General features: G+C 45.7%; 1 protein-coding gene across 2 annotated transcripts in view; it reads right to left on the bottom strand.

The window, feature by feature from the left end:
• Window positions 1-19,763, bottom strand: part of abcg4a (ATP-binding cassette, sub-family G (WHITE), member 4a) — a 164,418-nt gene that overhangs the window by 125,172 nt on the left and 19,483 nt on the right. The window contains exon 1 of one of the 2 annotated variants that reach the window (XM_072486506.1): window positions 9,278-9,718. The exons of the other annotated variant lie outside the window; for it this stretch is intronic. The gene's annotated coding sequence lies outside the window, so the exon portion shown is untranslated. Of the gene's footprint in view, window positions 1-9,277; window positions 9,719-19,763 lie in introns of those variants that run through there. 2 annotated transcript variants of the gene reach the window in all.

Below are 19,763 nucleotides of genomic sequence, written 5' to 3'. Positions count from 1 at the left end.
AAGGGATGACTACAACATTACCCGGCGATGAACATTATCTGTCATAATTTTGAACGTGGTTTTCACATGTTTATCAAGAAACAATTCTGGCTGAAGGACCATTTTACCACTTGGTCCATTGGATCAATCTCATGAGAACTAGGTGCATGTAGCCTAATCAGTATTCAGTAAACCCCAGTTGTAAATTGTGTGACCATTGATGCCGGGTATGGAGAGAGCTGGGATCTATTATGATGTCTTTCATTTCACATGGTCTTGAATCACTCATTGACAAGGGTTACTTATGACGAATGAAGTGCTGAACAAGTGCAGAATTGCACAGTGACTATTAATCCATGAGGAAGTGTAGGCAGAAGCCAGTAAAGTATAAATATCAGGATGGACAAGTTGGGCTGAATGGTCTTGTTTCAGTGCTATGATTCTATATATTATGATAAATGCACATATAAATATGTGTACACATGTATTAGTACATATAGGATTATGTACACAATAGTTATAAAATGCATGGACATTGAGATGTATTTATTAATAATGGTTCTCTTTATAGAACTTGTGGGCCATTGAAGAGGAATGAAGCATCAGGAAGATGCTGACTTCATAGGATCAGGGGTAGGCCATTCAACCCCTTGAGCTTGTCCCCACCCTTTAATGAGATAATGGCTGATCTGTGACCTAACTCCATGTGCCTTTGGCCTACATCCCTTCATCTCTTTGCTGAACAAAAATCTACCTATCTCGGATTTAAAATGAACAACTGATCTAGCATCAACTGCTGTTAGTGGGAGAGCTCCAAACCTGTACCACCCTTTGAGTGAAGAGGTCCTTCCCAACATCTCTCCTGAACGGTCTGGCCCTAATAGACTACGCCCCCTGGTTTCCGAATCTCCAACCAGTGGAAACAGTTTCTCTTTATCTGCCCTGTCTTTTCCTGTTAATATCTTGGATATTTAGATCAGATCACCCCTTAATCTTCTAAATTCTAGCAAAAACAAGTCTAATTTGTGTAATCTCTCCTCATAACTTAACCCCTGTAGTCCAGGTATCAATTTTTCAAATGTGAGGTAATGCATTTTGGAAGGTCTAATGCAGGTAGGGAATATACAGTGAATGGTAGAACCCTCAAGAGTATTGACAGTCAGAGAGATCTAGGTGTACAGGTCCACAGGTCACTGAAAGGGGCAACACAGGTGGAGAAGGTAGTCAAGAAGGCATACGGCATGCTTGCCTTCATTGGCCGGGGCATTGAGTATAAGAATTGGCAAGTCATGTTGCAGCTGTACAGAACCTTAGTTAGGCCACACTTGGAGTATAGTGTTCAATTCTGGTCGCCACACTACCAGAAGGATGTGAAAGCTTTAGAGAGGGTGCAGAAGAGATTTACCAGAATGTTGCCTGGTATGGAGGGCATTAGTTATGAGGAGCGGTTGAATAAACTCGGTTTGTTCTCACTGGAACGACGGAGGTTGAGGGGCGACTTGATAGAGGTCTACAAAATTATGAGGGGCATAGACAGAGTGGATAGTCAGAGGCTTTTCCCCAGGGTAGAGGGGTCAATTACTAGGGGGCATAGGTTTAAGGTGCGAGGGGCAAGGTTTAGAGTAGATGTACGAGGCAAGTTTTTTACACAGAGGGTAGTGGGTGCCTGGAACTCGCTACCAGAGGAGGTGGTGGAAGCAGGGACGATAGTGACATTTAAGGGGCATCTTGACAAATACATGAATAGGATGGGAATGGAGGGATACAGACCCAGGAAGTGTAGAAGATTGTAGTTTAGTCGGGCAGCATGGTCGGCACGGGCTTGGAGGGCCGAAGGGCCTGTTCCTGTGCTGTACTTTTCTTTGTTCTTTGTTCTAAATCTACGTTGCACTCCCTCCAAGGCCAAAATATCCTTCCCAAGGTGTGGTGCCCAGAACTACGCACAGTGACTCCGAGTGGGGTCTAACCAGGGTTTTGTAAAGCCGCAGCATAACCTCTGTGTCCTTATACTCCGATTCTCGAGATATAAAAGCTGGAAATCCATGAGCTTATTTCAATTTGCTTCCCTGTCTATGAAATTTGTATTTGAAAGCTCACCATACTGCTGGTTTCTCCTGTCCAAAAGAACATTTGCTCAGATCAATCAGCTGGACTCACTTAAATGCTTGCAGCAAACAGAAACACTTAAGTTTTCTTTTTTATCTTGGCCTAGAAAAACGTCAATTTTCCAGAACTGAATTTAAATTGATCTTCTTTTGATATCCGTGCTTTTCTCATTCGAGGTTGCATTTCGGGGGGGGGAGATTCAGAGTAACTATTTTCAAATTGGATTATAAATTGGGAGTATTTCTGTGGCATTTTGCCATCAAGAATTTGTATGTTTAAATGTAGAAGATGTCAAACATCTGCCTTCCACAGTACAGTTCATTGCTATGTTCTGGAGTTGTGCTGGTGTTAATGAGACCCCACTACGGTCACAGCGTTCTATCGCTTTCATTTTATTTATTCATCCAAGGGATGTGGGCTTTGCTGGCTACTTCAGCATTCATTGCCCATCCCAAAAGAAATGCAAGTGTCCCACTCATTTTTCCTTCTTCATTTTACGGGATGTGGGCATCGCTAAGGATTTATTGTCCTTTCATAATTGCCCTTAAGGTGGTGGTGAGCTGTCTTCTTGAACTGCTGCAGTCCATGCTGTGTAGGTACACCCACTGTGCTGTTAGGGAGGGAGTTCCAGAATTTTGACCCAGTGACAGTGAAGGAACGGGCGATATATTTCTAAGGGTTTAGCACAGTGGGCTAAATCGCTGGCTTTTAAAGCAGACCAAGGCAGGCCAGCAGCACGGTTCAATTCCTGTACCAGCCTCGCCGAACAGGCGCCGGAATGTGGCGACTAGGGGCTTTTCACAGTAACTTCATCGAAGCCTACTTGTGACAATAAGCGATTTTCTTTTTTTTTTCTTTTTCAAGTCAGGATTGTTTCGGGACATCTAGGTGGTGGTGTTCCCATATATCTGCCGCCCTCGTCCTTCTAGATGGTAGCAGTCATGAGTTTGGAAGGTGCTGCCTAAGGAGCCTTGGTGAATTCCGACAGTGCATCTTGCAGATGGTGCACACGCCTGGGACTGTCCATCTTTGCTGGAGGGAGTGAATGTTTGTGGAAGGGGTGCCAATCAAACGGGCTACTTTGTCCTGGATGATGCTGAGCTTCTCGAGTGTTGTTGGAGCTGCACTCATCCAGACAAGTGGAGAGTATTCCATTAAACTCCTGACTTGTGGCTTATAGATGGAGGATGGGCTTTGGGTCGGTGGGGGGGTGAGGAGATGAGTTATTTGCTGCAGGATTCCTAGTCTTTGACTTGTCCTGGTAGCCACGGTATTTATATGGCTAGTCCAGTTCAGTTTCTAGTCAATGGTCCCCCAAGATGCTGTTAGTGTCAGCGATGGTAAAGCCACTGAATATCAAAGGGTGATGGTACGATTCTCTCTTGTTGGAGATGGTCATTGCCTGACACTTGTGTGGCATAAATGTTACTTGCCACTTGTCAGCCCAAGCCTTTTCTGATCAATCTTCCTTCCCCCAACTAAATCCATATCAACAAATTAATTTACTTAATTCCTGTTGATGGAATGTGGACGACATAACATTTGGTTACAGATGCAAACTCTTTTTCTCCTGGAAAAATGCCACACAATTTCCAACTGCATGCAACTTTACTCATATCATCAGGGGAGCAAGGGTAGGCCCCTCATTCTAGGAGGACTGATGGTAAACTCTGGTACGATTGAGAGGAATGGCCTGCTATTTGCTATTTCAGAGGGTCTGGGTGGACTAGAGAATGTGGAGATGTTGAGGGTCTGGTTTACTAGGAACATGGCGAGGGGTTGACAGTGGTGATGAGGCCTGTGTGAAGTAGCTTAAAGGAGCCTGATAACATTGAGATGGAGTGTGTGTGGTGAAAATGAGTCTTTGAGCCTTCAGCTCCCCACCTGCTCAAAAGGTGGATGCCAACAAATTTAAAAGCAGGAAAGTCTGTACATCGGAAAATATCGTAAAGGCACGTTTCATTGTTTTAGTCAACTAGGAGCTTCTTCACCAGCTCAACCGGCAAGATGGAGGGACTGGATTAAGGGGTCTGCATTTCAACAAGGCCATGGAGATTAGAGATGGGCAGGAGGAGTGTGTGCCCTGGAAAGAGATGCAAGTGAGGAGTAGATAATCCATTACATGCCTGTAATGCAAGACATGCATACAACATTCAAGGGAGGCCGTGGTGTAGTGGTAATCCAGAAGGCCAGGTTAATGCTCAAATCCTACCAAGTCAGCTTCTAGGCAGGTTCGACCAAAGGCAGGAGCATTGTGCCATCAGATTATTGTCCAGGTGACATAGATTAAAATCTATGCCTTTACGTTCCTCAATTTATGCTCTTAGTGTATGCACCAGTTAAGTAGCACGCAAAGAACTGGATTTTGAAAACTGTAGCCCTTCTTGCTGTTGTGTTCGTCACCAGCTAACCTCTCCTACCACAACCAGTCCTTCTCTTTGAAGCTTTCTTACTTCCTTCCCAAGGGCACTTCTGCCATCTTCTCCATTCCTTTTCAAATGCAAATCCATATTAAAGATCTGAGCAGCTGCTAATAACCTTTGAGACTTGAATTCCCACTATAGTTTCAAAATTTGAGAACCATCCTAACTAGCTCTTGAAGCTTTTTATACGAGAGAAATCTGTTGACTAACGTTAAATATTCCTCATTTCCATAACCTCCTCGCTGTGTAAAGTTACAGAAACTCAACGTTGCTTGGGGAGATGATTGCTCCACAAAGATTTTCTGAAGTCTATTTCTAAGGGGTTCCTTGAGAGGCGGAATTAAATTCGATAAGGGAGAAAAACTGTTCAGCTAATGAAGTCAACAAAGAGGGAGGAGATTTAGCCAATTGGATTAGAATAGACATTCTTTCCAAAATCTTTAGGTTTGCGTGTAATCTAGACACGTCTCTCTCAGGTGGTCTTTTATTTTACCTACAGAGAGGTGGCTCTGCCAAAACCACTCCTGAACTCCTTGCTGGAAGGAACAGCGTGCTTCTGGTGTTCCTCACCTCACTTTCATGTATAGTCACACTCGATGGCAAAAAGCAGAAATAACATGTCAGAAAGTGAAAAAAAAATTATAAACACATAGAATATAGACTTGCAGGACTGACAGGCCACTCAGTCCCAGATGAGCAGAAATACAATGAGTTTGCCTAATGGGTCCCTCATGGGTCCCCTAGGATACTGGCGCCATTCAAAACCTGATGACAGAAAGAACATGCATTCATTCGCTCCTTTCATGACATCCAAATAGTTTTTACAGCCAACGAAAGAAATTTGGGGCACGCTTCAGCTTCCTCGTCGCACCTGACTTGGCATCGGGACAAGGCGTTGAATCTCACGAGCGGCCTCTTCCGAAATTCGCACTGCCAGCTGTCACTGTCAGCTGGCAGTTCACCTGGACACCCTGGCAGGGTTCCTGGGTGCACTGCCAGGGTGCCAGGCTGGCAGTGCCTGGGTGCCCAGATACCAGTTTGGCACTGCCAGGGGTCAGGCTCGGGGGGTGGGGGGGGGTCCTTGCCAGGTAGAATGGGAATGGGAGGGGGGATCCCCAGTGGCAAGTCCAATGTTCGGGGGATGAGGGCGTGTCACAAAAACAGGAGGGGGGAGTGTCCTGAAGGGCGATGGAAAGATCGGGGCAGCCCTCCGATCTGCGAGGGGCTTGCCAGCAGGAAATCCCTCTAACGTTGTCCTCGGTGGAGAGAATCACCCCCAGGCAGAGTGCCGTTGAATAACGGGATCTTTCTCGCTGCAGCCACTGAGGGACACCCCACTGAATTGCACCCTTGAAGTATCGTCCAGGTTGTAAAGTAGGAACGTCAGCAACCAATCTGCACACAGCAAGTTCCCACAGACAGTAATTAAATAAATGATCGGGCCACGTAATTTTATGAGTTGGTTGAGAGATAAAGTTTGGATAAAACACGAGAACTTCCTTCCCAGTGTTTGAATAGCGCTATTGAATATTTGCCTGAGAGTGAAGATGAGGCCTTGTTTGAACACCTCAACTGATAGACAGCAGCTCTAACAGTGCAGCATTTATTCTGAACTGCATGAAGTGCCAGCCTAGATTATGTGCTCAACTCTCTGGAGCAGGTCTTGAACCCACATCCCTTAACTCAAGCTGTTACCCACTGAACCAACATTGTGGTGTAGCAAAGTTTCATAGTTTTATTTTTCACCTGCTATCAAGCATTTCCCCCCTATAAGGGCAACAATTGCTGACTGCGTCACATGGACGTGCTCACATCCTATTAAAGAATTTTTTAAAAGCCAGACAGATGCAAAGTAAATTTTAGAATGATAGAACAGCACAAAGGAGGAGGCCATTTTCCCCACTGAATCTGCACCAGTTCTTTCAAACAGCACTCTCGCTCCTCCACTCTGTTTTGATAATTGTTCCCCGACTCCAAGCGAGAAAATGCAAGTCCTGCAAAGCAAACCGAACATTTCGCAACAACCACCCTTTATCCTGTGTAACCGAGAAGCTATTTCTCACATTTGGAGCTGCTATGGGTGTTGTCAGGGCATGCCGTGTTACAAATCGGGTGCCGTGTCAGATTTGAAGTCTGGAGTTTGCATATGCTGTCTGAGATGGAGACTGCAGATGCAACTAAAGAAATGTCCGATAACCTAATCCCTATAATGGAGCTGGATAACCCATTAGAAATGGCATGAAGAAATGGCCAACCACAACTCTGCATGGAATCACTACAGCCAACAGACTGAAGGGGAGGGGATAAAAGGAAGAGGCGGGGGGAGGAGAGCGAAAAACAAAAGAGAATAATTAAAATAGAAAGGTTGAGAGCAAGCACTCTCCTGTGACTATCTTATTGAATACATTTCACCAGAAAGCCCAGCTCATAGGACACAATAAATCAGAGTCTACCAATTTATTCACCGGGAGATCAGCATATTCTCTACAAATATCACAAGGAATTGTTCAACCCATCAGACAGACAATTGGCCGAGACACCATTAACACTCGGCACCATTGGCCGTTCTCTGTCTTTCCAGAAACAAATAAAGCAAAATTAATTTGAAATTCCCAGATGGCATTCCACAACAAGCTGGTTCACTTTCTAATTGTTATCCTTAGTTACCCAGGAATTTAGAAGTGAAGGGGTGATCTGATCGAAGACTTCAAGATATTCAATGAAAAAGGCAGGGTAAATATTTCCACTGATTGGAGATTCTAAAACTAGGGGGCATCGTCTAAAAATTAGGGCCAGACTGTTCAGGAGAGATGTTAGCAAACACTTCTTCACTCAAAGGGTGGTAGAGGTTTGGAACTTACTCCCACAAACAATAGTTGAAGCTGCAACAGTTGTTAATTTTAAATTGGAGATAGATTTTTGTTACGCAAAGATATTAAGGGATTTGGGCCAAAGGCAGGTATATGGAGTTAGGTCACAGATCAGCAATGATCTCACTGAATGGCGGGACAGGCTCGAGGGGCTGAATGGCCTACTCCTGTTCCTATAAATTGGTCCTTCTTGCTGGGGAAGCAGCCAATGGCTGTCAGCAGCTCTACACTTCAGATTTGAGTGGAGGCTGCGAACTAAAGGGGGCAGCGCAGAAAAGCTCAGGCCAGTCCTGCTCTGTGGGCACACAGGCAGTCCCAGTGTCAGTCACCCGATAGTGGGAAAGGGAGTACCCTCCTCGGCCCAGAGGAAGACCTCCATGGGCACAATTGAAATCAGCAAACACACCATAGACCTGGGATTGAACTACTCTGTGTTCAGCCAATTAAACTAAATCAAAAGAACTGAGGGGACAACGTTACAGGGGCAGCCTCTTAAAGGGGTACAGCCATAAACAGAAAAAGATCGCAAAATGAAATTTCAAAACATCAAACTGAAATGTGATTGAAAGGGCCAATAGGTTCCCCAGTCCCTCTGGTGGCCAATGGCCATGGCAGGCCCCAATGGTGCCAGCGGACACAAGGTGCTCCCTTTCCTAAGGACTCCCCTCTGTGAATGAGTAGACTTGGGATTGAAACTAGGAACCTGCCCATTTGCAGGCTCAATATTGCACACATTGACCAGTGTTTGGGGCACTTCCCCATTATATGGGTCATCCCTTAACCGGTGGGCGAACACTGACAACACAGCGCCAGGGTCCCAGGTTCGATTCCCCGCTGGGTCACTGTCTGTGCAGAGTCTGCACGTTCTCCCCGTGTCTGCGTGGGTTTCCTCCGGGTGCTCCGGTTTCCTCCCACAAATCCCGGAAGACGTGCGGTTAGGTAATTTGGACATTCTGAATTCTCCCTCCGTGTACCCGTGGCGACTCGGGGATTTGCAGAGTAACTTAATTGCAGTGCTAATGTAAGCCGACTTGTGACGATAAAGATTATTAATTAAAAATAATAGAGGAGTCAAACAGGTGATAGGTGAACCTCTTCGAATAGTTCCTCCCCCCCCCCCCCCCCCCCCTCAGGAACACTTCCATCATCTCCTCCCAGTCAAACATCCTCTCAATGATCAGATGGGACTGGGTGTGGTCGGACACTGAGTGAGGGGGTCGGCAGGAAACAGGAGGTACAATCTGGTGGAAGAACATTGACTTAAATAGAACTCTGAATTATTAATTGGCGGCACGGTTGCCCAAACGCGGGACACTTGCAATCAAAATGCAACATCCTCAGCAAAGGGTAGCAACCCCGACCGTCAAATTATAATAAATCTCCAAACTACAGGGCAGCGTTGACTTGACAGCGAGAGCGCTGAATGCATGCTGCGGGATAGCAACATGGTAACGCGGTGATCCCCTCACAGAAGAACGGAGCAGCGTTTGAGGAAGGGGGTTGTTATTCTGAAATAAACGTGGCTGTTAAAATTGCATTTACAGCGCGTTCTATCTCCCACTCCTCGAGCACAGCGCATCAATTCCCCTCAATGACCAGCTTGCTGAGAAAATGGGCATTCCCGGGTATAAGCGAGGAAATCAGGAGGTGGATGGATGTCCTTGGGAATGATGTGCAACAAAGTACAATCAGAGTTGAATCCGGATCATGTTGTGTTGCTCCATTCGGAGACACACAATAAACAATGCAAATGTATTTATTTCTCAACCTCAAGGCATTTTTGCAGCATTCCCACTTTGCCTGGGTGTAAACTGAACATAGCAAAGCCGCGGACATCTCCCATCTATGCATTACACACATTTCGATAATGTCAAATCACAAATCAATCTCTGCACCTACCTTCCTGCGCTGGGTGTAGTGTGGAGAATGCCAGCAGCCCTCTGGTCGATTCCCCCCTGTCTCTCTCTCTCTGTCCACACTGTAGCTCCGAACCTCTACCGTTGCCAGCACTCTCTCTCACACACACACACACACACACCCTCCAGCCTGCTCACAAAGCTGGGCTTCTCATGGGCAAACCAGCGTTAATCCTTCCTGGTCTCAATCACGGTTTAAAAATACAAGACCCAGAATAATCCCAGTTAAATTGCTGCTGATCCCGCGGGATGAATTCTTGATCACTGCAGCAAGAACAAAATGTTTTTTTAAAAAAAAATATATATATATATATATTAAAGCACCCAAGCAGCATCAAGGGCTGGAGGGTTTAAGGTTGCTGCTGCAATTCTCTTTTTCTTTCTGTTCATTTTTTCCCTCTATTCCCGCAGACAGCAGCAGACTGTTAATCTGTGCGGGACTGAGGTCGCCCTGGAGGCGTGGGGATGTCATGAGAGAAAAGGGGCAGGGGCAGGGCAGCCCCCCACCCCGCCCCCCCGCACCCATCTGATTTAAAATGGGATGAACATCCAACAACTGCCCCTTAGTACTTGCAACAACAGACATTAAAAGGCAACTGCTTTGTCAAGGCTGGCAGCTGAAATCCCATGGAACCAATAGGCCATTCGGCCCAATTGGTCCATAGGGGGCCTCCTTATATAACCCAGTCTGTATATCCTTCCGACAATTTGGCAAATTCCTGGGATCTCAAACCTCCACAATGTGTACCTGTGCAGCGAGCACGTTTGCCCTTAAATTTCCTTGTTAATTTGAACATCAGAACTTATACTGGAGAGTTGGAATTGAATTATGAACGATTGGACTAATTAACAAGCGTTTCTAAAGACCATTTCAGCTGAAGAGGAGTTATGTTTTTTTTAGTCCATTTAGGGGATGTGGGCGTCGCTGGTTAGGCCAGCATTTATTGCCCATCCCTACTTGCCCTTCAGAAGGTGGTGGTGAATTGCCTTCTTGAACCGCTGCAGTCCTTGAGGCAGCCACAGAGCCATTAGGGAGGGAGTTCCAGGATTTTGTCCCAACGACAGTGAAGGAAGGGGTGCTATATTTCCAAGTCAGGGTAGTGAGTGACTTGGAGGGCAGTCTCCAGGTGGTGGGGTTCCCAGGTATCTGCTGCTCTTGGCCTTCTAGATGGTAATGGTTGTGGGTTTGGAAGGTGCTGTCAATGGAATCTTGGGGAGTTACTGCAGTGCATCTTGTAGATGGTGCACACGGCTGCCACTGTTCATTGGTGGTGGAGGGTTTGAATATTTGTGGAAGGAGGAACAATCAAGCGGGCTGCTTTGTCCTGGATGGTGTCGTGTTTCTTGAGTGTTGTTGGAGCTGCACTCATCCAGGCAAGTGGAGAATATTCCGTCCCACTCCTGACTTGAGCCTTGTAGATGGTTGACAGGCTTTGGGTGTCAGGTGGTGAGATACTCGCTGTAGGATTCCTCGCTTTTGACCTGCCCTGGTAGCCACAGTATTAATGTTGCTTGTCCAGTTCAGTTTCTGATCAATGGTAACCCCCAGGATGTTGATTGTGGGGGATTCAGCGATGGTAATGCCATTGAATGTCAAGGGGTGATAGTTAGATCTTCTCTTGTAGAAGATGGTCATTGCCTGACACTGGTGTGGCGCAAATGTAACTTGCCACTTGTCAGGCCAAGCCTGGATATTGCCCAGATCTTGCTGCATTTGGACACGGACTGCTTCATTATCTGAGGAGTCGCGGGTGCTGAACATTGTGCAGTCACCCGCAAACATCCTTACTTCTGACCTTATGATGGAAAGGAGGTCAATGATGAAGCTCAGATTAAATGACATTAAAATAGTAGCTGAATTATGTCCACTTCCAGATCCATTTGCCCTGAGGCAAACCCTAACCCGGAGGCAAATGTAAAACGGACTTGATCCCCATTTCCAATCAGCAATGGCACTGGTGATAAGAAGGTTAAGAAATAGGAGTGAGAGTAGAGCCTGTTCCCGCACTCAACCTAATGACTGACCTCGGACTTCAACTCGCCTTCCCTCTCAATCCCCATAGCCCTCGATTCCCCTACAATTCACAAACTTTGAATATACTCAATGGTTGAGCAGCCACAACCCTCTGGGGTAAAGAATCTCAAATTCTCAGAGGGAAGATATTCCTCATTGGTTCAGTTCTAAATGGTGAACTCCTTGGGCGGGGTTCCCCGGCCGCAGCCGCCCAGCAACCGGAGAATCCCGCCCGAAGTCAATGGACTTTTCCACGTATCACCCGTGGCAATCTTGCGGCCGGCGGAAGAATCAAGCCCCTTATCTTCAGACATCGCCCCTTAGTTCAAGACGCTTCAGCCAGAGGCAACAGCCTAACAGCATCTACATTGACAACCCATTAAGTTTCAAAGAGATCACTTTCTTCTAAACGCCAGGGAGTATGAGTTCTATCTCCTCAACCTCTCGTTATAAGTCAACTTTAGGGCAGCACGGTGGCGCAATGGGTTAGCCCTGCTGCCTCACGGCGCCGAGGCCCCAGGTTCGATCCCGGCTCTGGGTCACTGTCTGTGTGGAGTTTGCACATTCTCCCTGTGTTTGCGTGGGTTTCGCCCCCACATCCCAAAGATGTACAGGCTAGGTGGATTGGCCACGCTAAATTGTCCCTTAATTGGAAAAAAATGAATTGGCTACTCTACATTTATAAAGAAAAAATAAATAAATCAACTCTGTCATCACAGGAATCAACACAGTGAACCTTTGCTGCACTCCTCTGAGCAACACACATCCATCCTTAGATAAGGAAACCAAAACTATGCACAGTGCTCCAAATGTGACCTCACCAAAGCCATATAAAATTGTAGCAATTGCAGCCTCTTTTCATATAATTTGCAGTTTTGTACAGCAGGTGATATAAGCATTGTACCAAAAAAAATCTTTATTTCATTTGACAGGCAGAATTCTACTCCAAAATGACCCAAACCAATGTGAAGGATTTTCTTTTGTTTATACATGGGCTGTAACTTCCTCAAGAGTGACAGTCAGCGTCAGATTGCCACTCCATACCGGCGGCAAATTTCTTACGTGCCTGTCTCACCCGACATTCTTGACTCAGGTCGGGCAAAATCCAGGCAGTTCAGCCATTCACGAGGCCCAGCATCAAGGTCTAACAGACTCATAGTGAAGGAAGTCGCACCCCTTTTTTACTGCACTGGCTTCGGGAAAACAGGTTCGTTTGCAGGTCCCATTGACACTAACAGGCCAGGGAGAAGTTAAGTGTCAAAGGCAAGGCAAGTGGGTGGGATTCAGGGGCTAAGGGGGGTAATCGAAGGTCGGGTGAATGAGGGGATCGAACATAGAGGAGTGGATCTGGGAGGGGGGTGGAACCAGCCAGGTCGGGGGTGCGGAATCTGTGCAGGGGTCAGTCTGGGTGTTTAAAATAATTACTTGGAAGTTAGAAGAGGTTTTATTTCTTCTAACTTTTTCAAAGCAATAATCAGCATACCCCTGGCAGAACCATCCAAAGTTAGCGATTCAAATCACTTTCTCGATAGTTCCCAGTGCAGCTCAAAGTGCCAGGGGAAGCTAGTTCTTCTGGACAATTGCCGTGCAAATGCTTACCTGGTAAGATCCAAGAGAGATTCCCCAGTTCATCTTTGGGATATCCCCCAAATCCAATACTGGGGAGCCCAGAAATTAAGACCCCGTGTAAATGGAATTGGGATAATGGTATTTCTACTGAAATAAATGGTAAGCATCACTGCTTTGAACAAGCATGAAGTTTGGGGCATTAAGCTGAAGTAAGAATGAATTCACAGACTGTACATTTTTGGAGTACGTTTTCTGGCTTTCTTTAAAAATGCAAGGACTAGGGCGGCACGGTGATGCAGTGGTTAGCACTGCTGCCTCATGGCGCCGAGGACCAGTGTTCGAACCCAACCCCCGGTCACTGTCTGTGTGGAGTTTGCACATTCTTCCCGTGTCTACGTGGGTCTCACCCCCACAACCCAAAGATGTGCAGGGTAGGTAGATTGGCCGCAATAAATTGCCCCTTAATTGGAAAAAAGAATTGGGTACTCTAAATTTTTTTTTTTTAAATGCAAGGACTATGTTGTCCCTGTGTGGGGCGTTATAACGTACAATAGAAATGGGAATGTCTGTCTCACTCAACAATCGAGGATTGAAAACTCCTCACCACATAGTAATGACTCTTTCATTAAAGAAATAGAGTCATTTAATTTGTAAGTGTCTCACAAATAGGCTTACTACTGCGGCTGATATACTGAGATTGGTAGGCACATCAGATCTGACCACATCCAAGCTCAAATCTCCTTCACCTCTGCCAGTCCTCAAACCTGCTACCCACTGCATATTTGTATCTCCATCCATAACCTACCTGGCTGTAAGATGTTGACCAGTGTTGCTCCTTGCTTTTTGTTGTTCCCCACTTTAGAAACTCACCTCTTTGATTTCTACTCCCCTCACCCCCCCCCCCCCCCTTTCCACTTAGCTCTGTCTGTCCTCACGCTCTCTTGGATACAGATGCTACTAGAACCATCAACCTAAGGAATGCACTGTTGGGTGCACAAAAATTCTATCATGTATAAAAGTCCTTTGTTTTTCTTTTGTTAAGGAGAAGCGATGAAGAGGTTCGGATTTGTATAGACTGACATAGCTTACGTTCAGACATCTCAAGCCGCTTCGCAGATAATTTATCATTTCAAAGTGCAGGCATTGCGTTATAGAAGCCAATATGGCAGCTTTTCTTTCTCAAACATCTGAAAGCTGATCCACTCACCGCCCATCGGGTTCACCAATGTCCTTCAGGGAAGGAAATCTGCCATCTTCACCTGGCCTGGCCTCCCTGTGACTCCAGATCCACCGCAATGTGGTTGCTTCTTAATTGCCCTCTGAAATGACCAACCAAGTCACTCAGTTCAAGGGGCAATTAAGGATGCTGGTCCAGCCAGCTGGTACCCACATCCCATGAATGTATTAAAAAAAGGAATCTATTTTTCTTGGTAATTGGGCGAAGGAGGATTGTGTTGGCCAAAAGAGCTGGCTGTGTCCCTTCAAGTGGTTTCATAGAATCTTCTGCCATTCTTCTGATCGGACAGGTGGAACATGGGTAAATTTGATCACTTGAAGGACAACACTTCCAACAATCGCAATTAATCAGTGAGCTGGAGTATCAGTCTCCTGTTTGCACTTGGGTCCTCGAGCGGGCCTTGAACCTATCAATTACCTCACTGAGCTCAGCATGCTACCCACTGAGCCAAGCTGACGTAAGCCAACCTCAATTACATATTCAAATCCTGACTTCTCTTCATTACTTTGATTTTGCCTTTCCTTTAGCTCCTCACATTTTTCCTCCATTCATGCTTTACTCCTTTTATTTCTAACAAACGCCTGCAGTGATGATCAATATGGCAGCATGGACTGTCAAAGAGAAACTGCCTGTGCTTAAAAATAGACTCTTTATAAATATTGCAACATCTCATGAATTAAGTGCTAATGTATTACACAAGCACCAAACTGCAGGTGGCCAAATTTAACTTTAAGCCTAATTCTGAGAACCATTTTAAATCAGGGACTTTGCTCATTTTTTTTGCTAATGTCCAATTACCGCGTAAATTTATTATTTATATAGCCCATGATTAAAGCATTGTATCTTTCATTTGTCATTTCTTTTTAAATCACAGGATAAAATTTTTCTTGGGTTTCACCTTGTCCCCTGCTTTTCATGGAGTTTTAAATCAACTGCAAATGAGAGGGTGAGAACGTTTTTAATCCAAGTCTTGACTAAACAGAGGAAAGCTTGAAAGAGAAAAACACTTCATAACACATCATGTATATTCCTTTAACATTCCACACGTAACAATCACAATTGAGGATTCCTCACCTACTGCAGCCCAAGAGCTCCATACATGGTTCCTAAATTCAAAGTGAATCAAACGGGCCAATTGAAATGGGCAGCACGGTGGCACAGTGGTTAGCACTGCTGCCTCGCAGCGCCAGGGACCTCGGTCCAATTCCGGCCTGGGGTCACTGCCAGTGTGGAGTTTGTATATCCTCCCCGTGTCTGCGTGGGTTTCCTCCGGGTGCTCTGGTTTCCTCCCACAGTCCAAAGATGTGCATGTTAGGTGGATTTGCCCCTTAAGTGTCCAGAGAACTGCAGGTTAAGCTATGGAGAGAGGGCTTTTTGGGATGGGATGGTGCTCTTTCGAAGGGTGCGTGCAGATTCAATGGGCCAAATGGCCTCCATCTGCACTGTAGGGATTCTATCTTGCTTTCCCTCCTCCGAAAATGAACTTGGGGATGTGATTTTCTTGTCCTCTATGTAGCAACACGTATGATGTGTGTTTGGTGCTTCCCAACTGTGACCTGATAGACACAGGAACAGGAGCATGCCATTTGGCCCATCAAGCCTCTTCCACTATTCTATGAGACCATGGGTGATCTGCAACCTAACTCCATATTCCCATCTTGACTCCATATCCTGAATATAATTGGCTAACAAAAATCTATAAATCTCAAGTTTTAAATTTATCAATTCATAGAACCATAGAATCTACGGCACGGAGACAGGCCCTTCGGTCCAAACTGGTCCATACCAACCAAAAAGCCCATCTAAGCCAACCCCATTTGCCTGCATTTGTCCCATATCCCTCAAAACTTTTCCTATCCATGTATCTGTCCAAATGTCTTTTAAATGTAGTCAATGTCCCTGCCTCAATCACTTCCTCCAGCAGCTCATTCCACATACGCTCCTCAGGTTCCCATTAATTCTTTCCCCTCTTAACTTAAACCTATGCTCTCTTGTTCCCGATTCCCCAAACCTGGGAAAAAGCCTAAGTGCATTCACCCTATCCATGCCTCTCATGATCTTATACACCTCTGTAAGATCATCCCTCAGTCTCCGACGCTCCAAAGGAAAAAGTCCCAGCCTGTTCAATCTCTCCCTGTAACTCAGTCCCTTGAGTCCTGGCAACATCCTTGTAAATCTCTTCCGCACTCTCTCCAGTTTAATAACACCTTTCCTATAGCAAGGTGACCAAAACCGAACACAATTCTCCAGGTGCGGCCTCACCAACGTCCTGTACAATTGCAACATAACTTCCCAATGTCCTGACTGATGAAGACCAGCATGTCAAAAACCTTCTTCACTGCCCTATCTACCTGTGACTCTACCGTTAGAGAACCGTGCACCTGAACTTCAAAGTCCCTCTGTTCCACGATACTCCCTAAGGTCCTACCTTTCACCATGAATGTCCTACATTGATTTGACTTTCCAAAATGCAACACCTCATACTTATTTGTATTGAACTCCATTTGCCATTTCTCAGCCCACTTCCCAGCTGATCAAGATCCTGCTGCAATTTTTGATAACCTTCCTCACTGTCGACAATACCATCTATTTTAGTGTCAACTACAAACTTACTGATCATGCCTTGTACATTCTAATCCAAAACATTCTAATCCAAATCGTTAATATAGATAACAAACAGCAATGGGCCCAGCACTGACCCGAGACACACCACTGGTCACAGGCCTCCAGTCCAACAAGCATCCTTCCACCATTACCCTCTGCTTCCAACCATCAAGCCAATTGTATATCCAATTTGCCAGCTCTCCCTGGATTCCATGTGATCTAACCTTCCAGAGTAGCCTACCATGTGGAACTTTATCAAAGACATTACTGAAGTCCATACAGACTACGTCTACCACCCTGCCCGTATCAACCTTCCTGGTCACTTCATCAAAGTAATTTGTAAGGCATAATCTCCCATGCACAAAGCCGTGCTGACTACTCCTGATCAAACCCTGTCTTTCCAAATGTCTGTATATCTTATCCCTCAGAATCCTCTCTAGTAACTTACTCACCACAGATGTTAGGCTTAACGGTCTATAATTCCCAGATTTTTCTTTGCAGCCCTTCTTAAATAAGGGCACATTTGCTACCCTGCAGACTTCTGTACCTCACCCGTGGCTAACGATGATGCAAATATCTCAGCCGGGGCTACCGCAATATCTTCTCTAGCCTCACGCAGTGCTCTTGGATATACGTGGCCAGGGCCAGGACATTTATCCACCTTCATACATTCCCGAGAGGTCATCCTCCTGTACTGTAATGTGAACTGTCCCCAATATATCGGCACTAACCTTCCCAGGTTTCCAAGTCTTCACGTCTTCCTCCACGGTAAACACAGAGGAGAAATATTCATTGAGAACTTTGCCCATCTCCTGCGGTTCCACGCATATGCGTCCACCTTGGTCCTTGAGGGGTCCTATTCTCTCTCTGGTTGTTCTTTTGCCTTTAATATCCTGAAAGAATCCCTTTGGATTCACCTTAATCCTTTTGACCAAAGCTACCTCATGCCCCCTTTTTGCCCTCCTAATTTCCTTCGAGTAAACTCTTGTATCCCTTGATTCCAGCTGCTTGTACCTGAGTCACGCCCCCTTCATTTTCCTGGCCAAAACCTCAATGTATTATCATCCAGGGTCTCCTACTCCTGCCAGCCTTGCCCTTTACCCTAACAGGAACATATAGACCCTGAACTCTGGCTATTTCACTTTTAAAGGCCTCCCACTTGTCGGAGGCCCCTTTGCCCTCAAACAAGCTACTCCAATTAACCCGTGCAAGATCCTGTCTAACTCCATCAAAATAGTCTTGCCCCAATTTTGAACTTGCACCTGTGGACCAGTTTTGTCCCTTTCCAAAATTATTTTAAAATTAACAGAACTATGGTTACTGGTCCCAAAGTGGTCCCCCATCGTCACCCCAGTCACTTGCCCTGTCCTATTGCCCAAGATTAGAGGGGCTGGCTTTGCACACTGGGCTAAACAGCTGGCTTGTAATGCAGAACAATACCAGCAGTGCCGGTTCAATTCCAGTACCAGCCTCCCCGAGCAGGCGCCGGAATGTGGCGACTAGGGACCTTTCACAGTAACTTCATTGAAGCCTACTTGTGACAATAAGCTATTATTATCATTATTTTTTCGCTTTCCCGAGTAGGTCCCTCCACATACTGCCTGAGGAATCTTTCCTGAACACACTTAACAAATTCCACCCCATCTAAGCCCTTAACACTATGGCAGTCCCAGTCTATGTAAAGAAAATTACAATCCCCTACTATGACAACCCTGTTACTCCTGCAAGTCTCCCCAATCTCCCTGCATATTTCTTCTTCTAATTCCCGTTGACTATTTGGGGGCCTACAGTACAACCCCAATAAGGTCACCATCCCCTTCTTATTTCTTAGTTCCACCCACAAAGCCTCGCCAGATGATCCCTCAGTTATTTCATCTCTAACTACTGCCATGATGCTCCCCTTAATCAAAAATGCAACACCCCTTCCTCTCTTTCCTCCACGTCTGTCCCACCTAAAGCGCCTGTACCCTGGAACATTAAGCTGCCAGTCCTGTTCCTCCCTTAGCCATGTTTCAGTTATGGTTATAATATCCCAGCCCCAGGTACCTCTCCATGCCCTGAGTTCATCAGCCTTACCTGTCAGCCTCCTGCATTGAAATAGATGCAAATTAATCCAACATGTTTTCCCCACTCCCTGCCATGCTCCTGTCTATCATGTCTATTCAGCTTACCTTTGCTGAGTACAGATCTCCTTTCAGCCCCTCATTTGCTTCAAGCATCAATTGCCATTTGTGGAAGAGAGTTTCCAACCTCTATCATCCCCTGCATGAAGATGTGCTTCCTAACTTCAATCCTGAAAGATCTGCCACTAATTTTTGGACTACACCTACCAGTCTGGACTTCGCAACTAGCAGGTCTAGTTTCTCACAATCAAATTGCTTTTTCTGATGTGTATTGATGATCTAGATCTTGGTGTGCAGGGGACAAAGCTTGCAGATGATACGAAACTTGGAAATACTGTAAACTGTGAGGAGGACATTGCAGAACTTCAAAAGGAATCTAATAAAAGGGAATTGGTTAAGGAGACAGATGTACTGAGGGCTTTGATATGCGTATTAGCCGAGCAGCATTGTAAACAGATATTTACCTAGCAATAGGGCATAGAATTGTAGGAATTAAAGGCACAGATGGTGAAAGTTCAAACGAGAAAATGAGGGTGAATTTCACGTTTACATTTTAAGGGATCAGCTTATATAAGAAATGTCATTATGAGGGACCTCTAAGTAGTTCAGAAAAGAAGAGATTGAGGACAACACAATGGCACAGTGGGTTAGTACTGCGGCCTCACGGCGCTGAGGTCCCAGGTTCGATCCCGGCTCTGGGTCACTGTCTGTGTGGAGTTTGCATAATCTCCCCGTGTTTGCGTGGGTTTCGCCCCCACAACCCAGAAATGTGCAGGGTAGGTGGATAGGCCACGCTAAATTGCACCTTAATTGGAAAAAATGAATTGGGTACCATAAATTTTTAAGAAAAGAAAAGAAGCGACCCAACGAAAAAGCAAGATATCAATGGCAGGGTTCATCCTATAAGCCGAGGAGAACTGAG

This window comes from Scyliorhinus torazame, chromosome 21 (genome assembly GCF_047496885.1).
Source record: "Scyliorhinus torazame isolate Kashiwa2021f chromosome 21, sScyTor2.1, whole genome shotgun sequence".
NCBI lineage: Eukaryota > Metazoa > Chordata > Chondrichthyes > Carcharhiniformes > Scyliorhinidae > Scyliorhinus > Scyliorhinus torazame.
The sequence above is the reverse complement of the archived record's forward strand: the minus strand, read 5'-3'. Positions and strand labels throughout refer to the sequence as shown.